The sequence below is a fragment of the Chinchilla lanigera genome, unplaced genomic scaffold, assembly GCF_000276665.1.
Source record: "Chinchilla lanigera isolate Chin_1 unplaced genomic scaffold, ChiLan1.0 scaffold00093, whole genome shotgun sequence".
NCBI lineage: Eukaryota > Metazoa > Chordata > Mammalia > Rodentia > Chinchillidae > Chinchilla > Chinchilla lanigera.
In genome coordinates this window covers 4421510-4432982 of record NW_004955494.1, presented here as the reverse complement: position 1 = coordinate 4432982, position 11473 = coordinate 4421510, and the positions used below count along the sequence as shown (strand labels likewise).

The 11473-nt window shown below is 45.3% G+C and overlaps 1 protein-coding gene and 1 long non-coding RNA gene across 4 annotated transcripts in view; one reads left to right on the top strand and one right to left on the bottom strand.

Moving 5' to 3' along the window:
- Window positions 1-330: 330 nt before the first annotated feature.
- On the bottom strand, window positions 331-11064 carry LOC102005155. 3 transcript variants are annotated; one of them, XR_001231313.1, is made up of 5 exons: window positions 10733-11064; window positions 8861-9013; window positions 4269-4372; window positions 3386-3637; window positions 331-2088 (listed from the first exon to the last, which is right to left on the bottom strand). It is a non-coding gene; the product is annotated as an uncharacterized LOC102005155 (long non-coding RNA). The 3 variants fall into 3 exon arrangements; XR_264113.2 differs by having other exon boundaries at window positions 331-2081; XR_264112.2 differs by having other exon boundaries at window positions 331-963.
- A 330-nt stretch (window positions 11065-11394) lies between these two features.
- The window catches only part of Trim24 (tripartite motif containing 24), a gene marked incomplete in the record, with an annotated part of 112665 nt that continues 112586 nt past the window's right edge, over window positions 11395-11473 (top strand). Inside the window, 1 exon segment of the mRNA XM_013504966.1 lies at window positions 11395-11473.

The following is an 11473-nucleotide window of genomic DNA, read 5'->3' as shown; positions in this document are numbered from 1 at the left end:
TCTTGAACTCACCATGCAGCCAGGCTGACCTTAAACTTGCAGACATCTTCCTGCCTCAGCCTCCCTGGGATACAGTTGTATGCCACTAGGGCTGACTCAACTTGCCATTTTTTTTTTTGTCTTTTTTTTTTTTTTTTTTTTGAGGCAGGGTCTCGCTATGCAGTTCAGGCTGGCCTTGAGCTCACTTTGTAGCCCAGGCTGGTCTAGAACTCACAATAATCCTCCTGCCTCAGTCTCCTGAGTGCTGGGATTACAGGTGTGCATTACTGTAATGGGTTACTCTGAATAAAGAACCGAGACCAGAATCCAAATTTGAATTTAAGAGCCTTTATTAGCCGGGCTGATGGGTGTCAGTCTGTTCTCCATGCAGGGAGATGCTGAGCAGCCCCGACCCAAAGAATGTTTGAGCTTTTAAGCTTGAAGACCACATCCTGGTTGGCGCAGGTAAAGAAGTTTTTTGCAAGGGTAGAAAGTGGAACCTATCGGTTTCAGCAAGCAGGTGTTGCAAAAATCAGAACGTCCTCAGAAGCATATGTTTTTTCTCAAACTAAAAAGAACAATCAAGCACAGTTTCTCTTTCTTGGGTCAAACTGACTTTTTTTTTTCCTCCACCCAATAGCCCAGTAATTTTTCATCCGTTTTATGTGTTCACCGCATTCCCCACTGGTTTTCTGGGGGAATCAAATCGTTGTTTCCTCAGTTACCTCTGATGGCGGATATTGAGCTCTGAGTACCATTAATTTGATGGCTTGCATCCTTTGTTGAACATCCTTATTTAAACAATTTATGACACAGCGTCAGGTCCAATCCAGCGGGGTCCCAACATTGCGGTGTTTTTTTTTGACCCACACCAGAGAGCCGGGTGCCGCTCCAGGAGGACTGTTAGACCCATCAGAGACGGGTTGGTGTTGTCTGAAGAGGTGGTGTGTGGCTTGGTGCATAGACTGGAGGGCCTGTAAGGATCTGATAAGTTTCTGGTTAGTCACTGAAGCAAGAATCTTTTTTCCAACTTCGGGAGGAGTGGAGGGGCACACCCATACATGGCCTCAAAAGGAGTAATTTTTTTTACATAGGGAGTACATCGTGCCCTCAAAAGGGCAAAGGGAAGGAGACTCAACCAGTTTTCTCCAGCTTCCAACCCTAACTTTGTAATAGTTTTTTTAATTGTCCTGTTTATCTTTTCTACCTGTCCTGAACTCAACGGCCTATAGGCGCAGTGGAGCATTCAGTTTATGTTTAAGACTTGTGTCACTTTTTGGGTAATCTGGGCTATAAAAGCAGGGTCATTGTTGGACCCCAGAGTAATGGGCAGGCCGAGTCGGGGAACTATCTCTGTAAGGAGCTTTTTGGTAACTATAGTGGCCGATTTAGACCAGGTGGCATAAGCCTCAGGCCACCCTGTGAATGTATCTACTAACACCAGGAGATACTTGTAGTTGTCTTTTGCAGGAGTCGTCTCTGTAAAATTAATTTCCCAGTGTTCCCCCACTGGTTTTTGTGTCATCTCTTGAGCTGTAACATCAGCCAGGGAATTTCCCCGGGCGATTGGAGAGTTGTTTTTTTTTTTTTTTTTTTTTGATATCCTCTGTAATGTATTACTGCAACCTTTTGAGGTAGCCATACAGCTGCCAGCAAGTCCAGAATTTCTTGGGTGTTTTTAATTTTATGTCCTCCCGTAGTTAATAGTCCTCTTTCCTGGTAAATAGCCCTATGAAACCTCTGAGGCAAGCGGGTCCAAGTCAATTGTCTGCTTTCCCCAGTCTGGGGATCTGTCCACTCAAAGGCAAAGAGGGGCTGACTTACCGGAGCCAGAGATAAGGTGAAGAAAGCATCCTTGAGGTTGAGGATGGTGTAGAACACTCGGCTAGGAGGGAGTAGGCTCAGAAGGGTGTAGGGATTGGGTACGGTGGGGTGGAGTGTCTCCACTCTGTGATTTCCCTCACGTAGATCCTGAACAGGCCTGTAGTCGGAGGTCCCAGGCTTCTGTACTGGGAGTAGGGGCGACTCCAAGCCGACTTACAGGGAACCAGGATCCCTGCTTCCTTGAGCCTCTGGATGTGGACGCTGATGCCCATAGGACCCTGAAGCCTCAGGGGATATTGTCGAATGTGAACAGGAGATGCTCCCAGGAGCAGAGAAACCACAATTGTGGTTTAATAGATAGCAAGCTGCAGGGTTTTTTTTTTTTTTTTTTTCCACCCAAACTCCTGGGATTTTTAAAGTCCATCTAGATAGGAGTTCCCCTGAGCTCCCTGGGAAATCATCCTCTTCTACAAGGAGCAGATGTGCCTCAGTGATGGGGCAGGTAAACAGAATAGCAGGGGGCTGGGGGTTGAGTTCTGGTTTTGCAACAAAAGTCACTTGAGAAGAGTCTTCCCCGAAAGAAATTTGGACCTGCAACTTGTGGAGCAGGTCTTGGCTAATCAGGGGGTAAGGACATTCAGGCATGACAAGAAAAGAATGGGTCATTTGTTTTGTTCCCAGATTCCCGATTTTGGCCCGAGTCCAGGGATATAGCTTTGTCTTTCCTGTGGCACCCTGAATGCGGGTTTTTGCTTCTGAAAGGGGTCCCACAGCTTGCTGTAAAACCGAATAGGCGGCCCCTGTGTCGATTAGAAAATCGACCGGCTGGCCCCCTACTTGTAGAGTTACTCTGGGCTCCTGAGGGCCAAGAGAAGAGCCCGACTCCCTCAGTCCATTTCAGAAGCAGCTGTCAGAACTTGGCTCTTATTTTTCTTTTGTTTTCACTTTGGGCACTCATTTTTCCAATGTCCTTCCTCTTTGCAATAGGCACACTGATTTTTGTCAAGGACTAACCTCTTTTGTTTAGTCTAGGGGGCCAGGGTCTTTTTAGTAGTCGATCATTTTCTCCCATAGCTATGAGGACCTTGGCCATACGTTTATTCAGTTCTCTCAGATCTTCCCTATTGTTAAATACCTTTTGTGTTATTTCTACCAACTCTGTTAATGCTTTTTCCTCAAATCCTTCCATCCTTTGGAGTTTCTTTCTAATATCTGGGGTCAACTGAGACACGAAGGCAATATTTATAGCTTGTCGGGGCTGGGGATTTAGCTCAGTGGCACAGCGCCTGCCTGGCAAGCGCAAGGTTGTGAGTTTGATTCCTGGTACCAGAAGAAAAATGAGAAACAAAAATAACAAAACAAAACAAAACAAAAATATTTATAGCTTGTCTATTTTCAGGCGCCTTTGCGTCAATGGGTGTATAAATCCTATAAGCCTCTTGAAGGCATTCTAGGAAGGTGGTGGGAGACTCCTCTGGTCTCTGGCTTACCTCTGTTACCTTAGACAAATTGGTACGCTTCCTGGCTGCTGCCCTCATGGCTGTAAATAGAAGCTGGCGATACCAATCGAGAGCCTCCTTACCTGCACTGGAGTTGGGGTCCCAAGCAGGTCGAGTCAGAGGGAAAACACATTCTTGTCTGGTCAGGTCTGAGGACGCTTCTTGTTGGCTGGGGTAGCCAGCGCAACCATGGGGGTTTGACCAGCTGACCACGAATGGCATCCAGAACGGCAGGCCTTTAGCCATTTCAGAGGGTCGTGGATCAGACCAATCCAAGCCTGAATGAAAGGAATCTGGTCCGGGTGTCCTGGATTTCCAAAGATAACTCCCCAGACCTGGTAAACAAGAGAAAGGTTAAAAGAGCCTTCTGGAGGCCAAGTGACCTCAGGAAAGGAGGCCAGTCCAATTCACAGAAGGTTTGGGGCTTCCTGGGGGACATGAGGTCCCCATATCCTGAGGCTTGTTGTCTACAGTCCTGAAAATAATTTATAACACATTGTAAGGCTGGGGATTTAGCTCAGCAGCACAGTGCCTGCCTGGTAAGCACAAGGTTGTGAGTTTGATTCCCGGTACAGGAAAAAAAAAACAAAAAAAAAGAATACTAGTTTTGGGGCTGGGGATTTAGCTCAGCAGTACAGCACCTGCCTGGCAAGTGCGAGGTCATGAGTTCAATTCCTGGTACCAAAAAAAAAAAAAAAAAAAAAGAAAAACACATTGTAGAGGCGACAAAGACACAGAAGCAGAAGCAGACTGACCCATACTGACAAAGATAAAGACAAACACAAAACAAATGAAACAACTGAACTGAACTGAACTGAACAAACCAAACCAAAACAAATGAGAACTGAGATACCAGAGACTACCAGCCACCGTCATGGTCTGGAGTCGAGTCTTGGGAATCACGTTGCATCCAACTCCTCCAAAGACTCACAAGGGGCGCTCCAAACTGAACCCGAACAGTCTTACCAGTAAGAATCCGGGCGGCTCTCTCTCCAAATAGTCCACGGTTTTAGATTTCTGAGGCCAATAAAAATCTCCTCGGGGCTGAGGAACGTCTCTCAGTTGGTCCCCTGAAGAGTATAGGCACAGATAAGTCTTGGCTCTTTCGTCCTAGTAAAATGATATCCCGGACGAGCCCCCAAATTGTAATGGGTTACTCTGAATAAAGAACCGAGACCAGGATCCAAATTCAAATTTAAGAGCCTTTATTAGCCAGGCTGATTGCTGTCAGTCTGTTCTCCACACAGGGAGATGCTGAGCAGCCCCGACCCAAAGAATGTTTGAGCTTTTAAGCTTGAAGACCACATCCTGGTTGGCGCAGGTGAAGAAGTTTTTTGCAAGGGCAGAAAGTAGAACCTATCGGTTTCAGCAAGCAGGTGTTGCAAAAATCAGAACGTCCTCAGAAGCATATATTTTTTCTCAAACTAAAAAGAACAATCAAGCACAATAAACAATCAAGCAGTTTCTCTTTCTTGGGTCAAACTGACTTTTTTTTCCTCCACCCAATAGCCCAGTAGTTTTTCAGCCATTTTATGTGTTTACCGATGATGTGTTCACCACATTACCACACCCGGCTTCAACTTGCCATTTTTATTAGTGATATTAAAAACAAATAAAATATCACTGAAGACATGGCTTCTTTGATGTGATTAAATGGTACAACTGGGGGCTGGGGATTCAGCTCAGGGGCACAGCACCTGCCTGGCAAACATGAGGTCGTGAGTTTGATTCCCGGTACCAGAAAAAAAAGAAATGACACAACCATTCATTGGGCATGGTGGCACACACTTATAGTTCCAGCACTCAGAAGGCTGAGGCAGGAAGATCGCTGCCAATTCAAGAACAACCTGGGCTACACAGTGTGTTTACGGCCAAACTGAACTACACAGTGAAATCCTGTCTCAAAAAGACAATAAAATTAAATTAAATTAAAATATAAGTGATTTTCTTCAACCTTGTCAACATATGTGGTATAACTACCAATGGCATCTCAGCAATGGTTGGTTAAAAATAAGAGGGTGTCTTAGTTACTTTTCTCTCATTGCTGAGACAAAATATGCGAGGCCCAAAGTTGAGGGAGGAAAGGTTTATGTACCTCACAGTTAGTGGAGGTTTCAGTCCATAGCTGGCTGGTTCCAAGGCAGGGTGGCACACAGCATAGGGGCAAGAGTTCATGGTAGCAGAAGACAGCAAAAGCAAGCAAGGAAGACAAAACTGCTTCTGTCCCTTACATTGTATACAGGCCTCTCACACCCTTAATCCTAGCCAGAACTATGTCAAATCAATCAGTGGGCTGATTTACTATACATACCCTTAATCCCAGCAACACACGCTAGATTCAGCCACCGCTGAAAAAGCTGTATGACTGCATGAGGCTTTGGTGAGACATCTAGACATAAACCATAACAGAGGGACTATAAAATTAATAGAATAAGCCAAGTGTGGTGCACACCTGTTATCCTAGCACTTGGGAGGCTGGGGCAGGAAAATCACTGAATCTGAGGCCAGCCTGGGCTACACAATGAGTTCAAGGCCAGCCTGCGCTACATAGCAAGACCCTGTCTCAAATAAATAAATATTTTAAAATGGAAGAAGATAGAACTTCTGCTGGCAATTCACGTTTAATGGCACATCACTGAATCATACATCAAGAAAATTTATCTGCAAAACTTCTAAATAGAAATGTCATACAAATCATAAAGCTGTGAGTTTCTTACCGGTTCTGTGATTTCCTTAAAAGTATGGATATAGATTGTGTAGACACATTTCCTTTTCTGATTTAAGGTTGGTAAGTTGGAGGAAAATGTTGAAAATATTTTGATTTACAAATTAAATCAGAGGCCAGGGATATAGCTCAGCAGTGCAGTGCCTGCCTGGCAAATGCAAGATCCTGAGTTCAATTCCTGGTACCCACAGAAAACATACTTTGAGCTACAAATTAAATCAGTTCATTTATGGAATCAAAAGGAAAATTCTTGCCAGAACTGGAGTGAAAAATACCTCACAGATTTAGCCTTAGGGGGGATTGACCATTCATTTAAATGAGAGAAATGTGAATTTTCAAGGTGAAAATTAAGCAGGGTATGGTGGTGTACACCTGTAATCCCAGCACGCAGGAGGCTGAAGCAGGAGGATTGTTTCGAGTTCAAGACCAACCTGGGCTACAAAGTGAGCTCAAGAGCAGTTTGAACTGCATAGTGATCATAGTGATACCCTGTTTCAAACAAAAGGTGAAAATTAATTTATCTGTGTTATTGTGGGGAAAGGACTATGATTACTAATGGATTGATTACTGATGGTCAACTTATGATCACCAGCTGAACTGACTGCACATGGTGCTGGGTGCGGGAGTTTCGCCTGAGGATTATTACCATCAGCTGAGAGGCAGAAATGGAAAGGGATAATGAATTTCTCTTGTTGGTCTTAGTTACGCTCTTGGTTCTAATAAAAGGCAATTGAGATGAGTGATCCACGTTGCAGTCCAAGAGACTGTAAGTCCTCTGATCCCAGACTTCTAGGTCTCTTGTTTTTCTTGTCTCTTCTATTTTCCTTTTTTCATCCATGGGCACCTCATTCTCAGGGCCTGTCACTACAGTGAATACCAACATGTTATATTTCAAAACATAACAGCATTCAAAATAAAAGTTATATTATCCCAAGCTCAAGTTTCAGCAAATAATTTAATACATTTTGATATGTTGGCAAAATGTAGTCTTTTTTTGGTCTTTTTGAGACAGGGTCTCACTATGCAGTTCAGGTTGGACTCAGTCTCACTTCATAGCCCAGGCTGGTCTCAAACTCGAAATGATCCTCCTGCCTCAGCCTCCTGAGTATTGGGATTACAGGCATGCGCCACCATGCTCAGAATCTGCTTTCCATTTTGGTTCAGGAATTTGAGAATTAGTTTTCAAGATTTCTGAAAAAAATCATAAATTTTTCCATATATTTTCCTTTTCTTTTTTTATTTTTTCCATATATTTTCAAGTCCACTTTCAGTTGGCACAAATATGTCTCCTGCAAAATTTCAAATGGAACATGTACAGTTGCAATCAGACCCTCAATTTAAAGAAAAATGTGATCATGTCCTTTTGTGGACTTTTAAATACCTGTCTTCCCAAAGAAGAATATCCCTTGCTTCACAATCACACCCTACTCTTGTCTTTACTTTTTTTTTTTTTTTTTTTTTTCTTTTTGAGACAGGGTCTCGTTATGCAGTTCAGGCTGGCCTTGAGCTCACTTTGTAGCCCAGGCTGGTCTCGAACTCGCAACAATCCTCCTGCCTCAGCCTCCCGAGTGCTGGGATTACAGGTGTGCACCACCACGCCCGACTTTGGTCTTTGCTTTTTGACAGTACATGTATTTGTGAATAATTATTGTCAAGGGCTGAGCACACAGAGTGAGGTTAGATAAACAATTTCTGACACGTACCTTGGCTACTAAGAATTAGAACCACTACTTCCACTGAACCAGACTTTGATATGTTAGTTTCACAAAACAGGATCAAATATCCTACAAGTTTTCTGCTTTTGTTGCCATCTTTTTTGGTGTTATAAAAAATTAAAAAGGAAGTTGTATTACTTACATACATTATGTTATAGATTTTATAATGCAGTCCTAGGTAATTCCTTTTCACCCAGTACAGCCCACACCAGCCAAAAGGTTGGACATTCATGCTTCAAATTCTTTTTTTTGTTTGTTTGTTTTTTCTGGTACCAGGAATCAAACTCACAACCTTGTGCTTGCCAGGCAGGCTCTGTACCACTAAGCTAAATCCCCAGCCCTCTCATGCTTTAAATTCTTTAACCATCTCTAGATGATTACACTTTTTTTTTTTTGAGACAAAGTCTCACTGTAGTAGTAGTCCAAGCTGGCCTTGAATCTCTGATAACCCTTCTGCCTCAGCCTCCCAAGTGCTGAGATTTCAGCGTGTGCCACCATGCCCTGCTATATAAATGCTATGGAGTTGTTACACTGTATTATTTAGGAACTAATGACAATGAAGTCTGTGTTCAGAATATATATATAATTTTTTTCCCTCTATCCTGAATGTTCATAGGAGGTTGGTCAAATACATAAATTCAAAACCCATATGTTCACAAGGGTCAATTGTACTATGGAAAATAAACAGCCATTGAATAGCATGAAGTAGCAGAACTGTTACCCAGGAGCATGCTTCTAAAAGTGGCTGACCAATTAAATGTTGTAGGGTTCTGGGTTGCTCGCCTCTGCCTATTATTCTGGAGTTGGACTCCAGGTTCTTCTCCTCTCAGGCAAAGAATTGAACAAAACAAGCAATGGAAAAGTTTTTTCAAGAAAAAAAAGAGTGGGGAGAAACTGGGTCTGTAGTGCAAGCTTGGATCATGTACACAGAAAAAGAGGGTGAGAGCAAAGATAAAAGTATACCCTGCGGCCGGAAATCACAGCATGGGCTATCATGAAAAGGTGCACTAGCAAGCTCTTCATGCCTTTGGTGTGTCCGTTTTATTGTCTCAATCTCGAGGAAACCCATGAGAATTTGACATCTGGGTCCCTTCTGAGAGGTCATGCTGGAATCTCACCTCAGGCCGCGTCAGTTCCAGGCCATGCTTGAGAACCTGCTTGGGGTTTTGGGAACTGCTCAGCACGTGCGTCTGGGATCTTGTAGTTAACAGGCCACATCTGCTTCCCCAGCCAGTTTTCACCATGCCCTCTCAGAACCACACACTTGGAGCCTATGAGACAGGATTGAAGGATTTGCTAGGGAGAGAGGCTGGTAGGGGAAGAAAGGTAAGATCTCGAGGAAGGGACTGCTTGGCATTGGCCCTCCCCGGGTGTCACTGAATTTATTCTTCCACGATTATCTCAGTTTTAGGAGGCCTTTGAGAACTCTCCATCGCCTTTTAAGGTCTGCTACCACCTCGCATGTAATTAAAACAATGGCACATGGCTTTCTTAGTCATGTGTAAATCCCGTTTATATTCTTCCAGCGCCCGTAAAGCTCGGCCAGTTTTGGATTGAAAATGTGTGTAATTTCTGTTATCAGTGTAAAGGGAGGGAGGCAATGGAAAAGAACACCGAATTTAGCAATTATTAGAGCATCGGTATTGAGATTCATTCCTCTCTCACTCTCCCTCCATTTTTTTTTTCTTTTTTGAGACAGGGTCTCCTTATGCAGTTGAGGATAGCCTTGAGCTCACTTTATAGCCCAGGCTGATCTCAAACTCGCAATGATCCTCTTCTCTTGCCTCAGCCTCCCAAGTGCTGGGATTACAAGCGTGCGCCACCACACCTGGCTCCATTTATTTTCAATCATGGAAGCTAAACTAAGGACTTTTTTTTTCTTTCCAGTACCAGGAACTGAACTCGCGACCTAGCGCTTGCTAAGCAGGCACTGTGCCACTGAGCTAAATCCCCAGCCCCAAACCAATGACCTTTGCAGTGAGCAACATCCCTAACCCTGCTTTTTACATTTTTTTTTTTTTTCTTTTTTGGGGTACCGGGAATCAAACTCAGGACCTTGCACTTTACAGGCAGGCCCTTATGCCACTGAGCCATATTCCAGGCCCCTTTATTTTTTTCTTTTAACTGTGTGACAAGGTCTTGCTACATTGCTAACTGACCTGGGCTGGGTTTGAGTTTTCAATCCTCTGCCTCCCCAGAGTGCTGGGATTTCAGGTGAGTGCCACCACAATAGGTTTATTTTTATTTCTTTTTTGTTTGCTTGGTTTTTTTCTTTTTTTGAGACAGGGTCTCATGTGGTGCAGGCTGGCCATGAACTCACAGCTATCTCCTGCCTCAGCCTCCCAGAAGTTGGTATTACAGGTGCGTGCCACCACTTTTGGCTTTTTTTTTTTGTACTAGAAATCAAACTCAGGACCTTGTGCTTGCCAGGCAGGTACTTGTGCCTCTGAGCTATATCCCCGGCGCTTCTTGTTGAGACAAGGGTCTCCCTGCGTAGTTCAGGCTGGCCTCGAACTCACTATGTAGCCCAAGCTAGCCTCAACCTGGCAAAGATCTTTCTGCTTTAGCCTCCAGAGTGCTGGCACTATTCGGGCTTGTGCCGCCGCACCACGCCTGGCTTCAGCTGCAGACCTTTATAGACTCATTCCTTGGAACAATCAACTACTTTTCCCAATTAAAAAGAAAAGACTTCCTTCAATAATTTATTTCAGCTGAGCTACGCAGCGCTCGATGTAACCTAGGTTCTGGGGAGGCTAAGGCAGGACGGCAGGTTTGAGGCCAGCGTGGGCAAATTAGAGACTTTTTTTTTTTTTTTAATCCTTTTTTAAAGAGCTTGGAGATGTAGTTCAGCACCTCTTGAGTTCGATCCCCTTAGGAGAAAAAATAATTTAAAAAGTAATTTTGAGGCCAGCCTGAGCTACATAGTGAATTCAGAACCTGCCTCTGTTCATTGGGGAAATTCTTAAAAAATTTTCAACTTGTAAGCGAACCTTTCCTCCGTATTCCTCACACATTCATTCATTCATCAAGGAGATGAATGCCTCCAGGCCTCCAGGTTATCTCTCACACAGTAAGTCTCCGATTCTTTCCTCGTCTGCGCCAGCTACCTCCACCCCTTTCTCCGCGACACTCGCACCATATTTTCTGCTCCGACAGAACCCAGTCTGTAGTAGTAAAAACAGCTTTTCAAGCGCAGTTACTTAATTAACGGCGTTGAGCAGCAAGGTGGAGCCCCACCCCGTGGGAGGAGCTACACCCGGGGGCCCAATTAGGCGCCGGGTCGTTAACAAATGAATCCTTAATCTTCTCAGAGGAGAGCAATACACACAAAGGCCCAATCAGAAGCCGTGGCTCCAGGCGGGCCCAAGGGGCGGGGCCGAGCCGGCACCGCCCTTCTCCCCGCCTCCCGCGGGGGCCGTCGGGTGCTCGCGGGCTCCGGCACGCCCCGCCCCCTCGCCAGGCGTCGCGGCGATTGGGCGGCGCGCTCCCGGCTGCCGCCGCGGTTGCTGGGCGAGGGGAGCGGGGGGCGGAGCCTGCGGGAAAGGCGGGGAGGCGAGGGCGCGCTGGGCGGATTCAGCGAACGCCGCGGCGGTTGGCGAAGCGGCCCGGGCGCAGCTTGCGCCGTGAGGGAACGGTCGCTGCTGATAGAGCCCCTGCTTCCGGCTGCGCCACCCGGGAGGCGGGTCCCCGGGGCCGAGCAGGCTTCCTCCGCGCGGCCCCGCGTCGCTCCT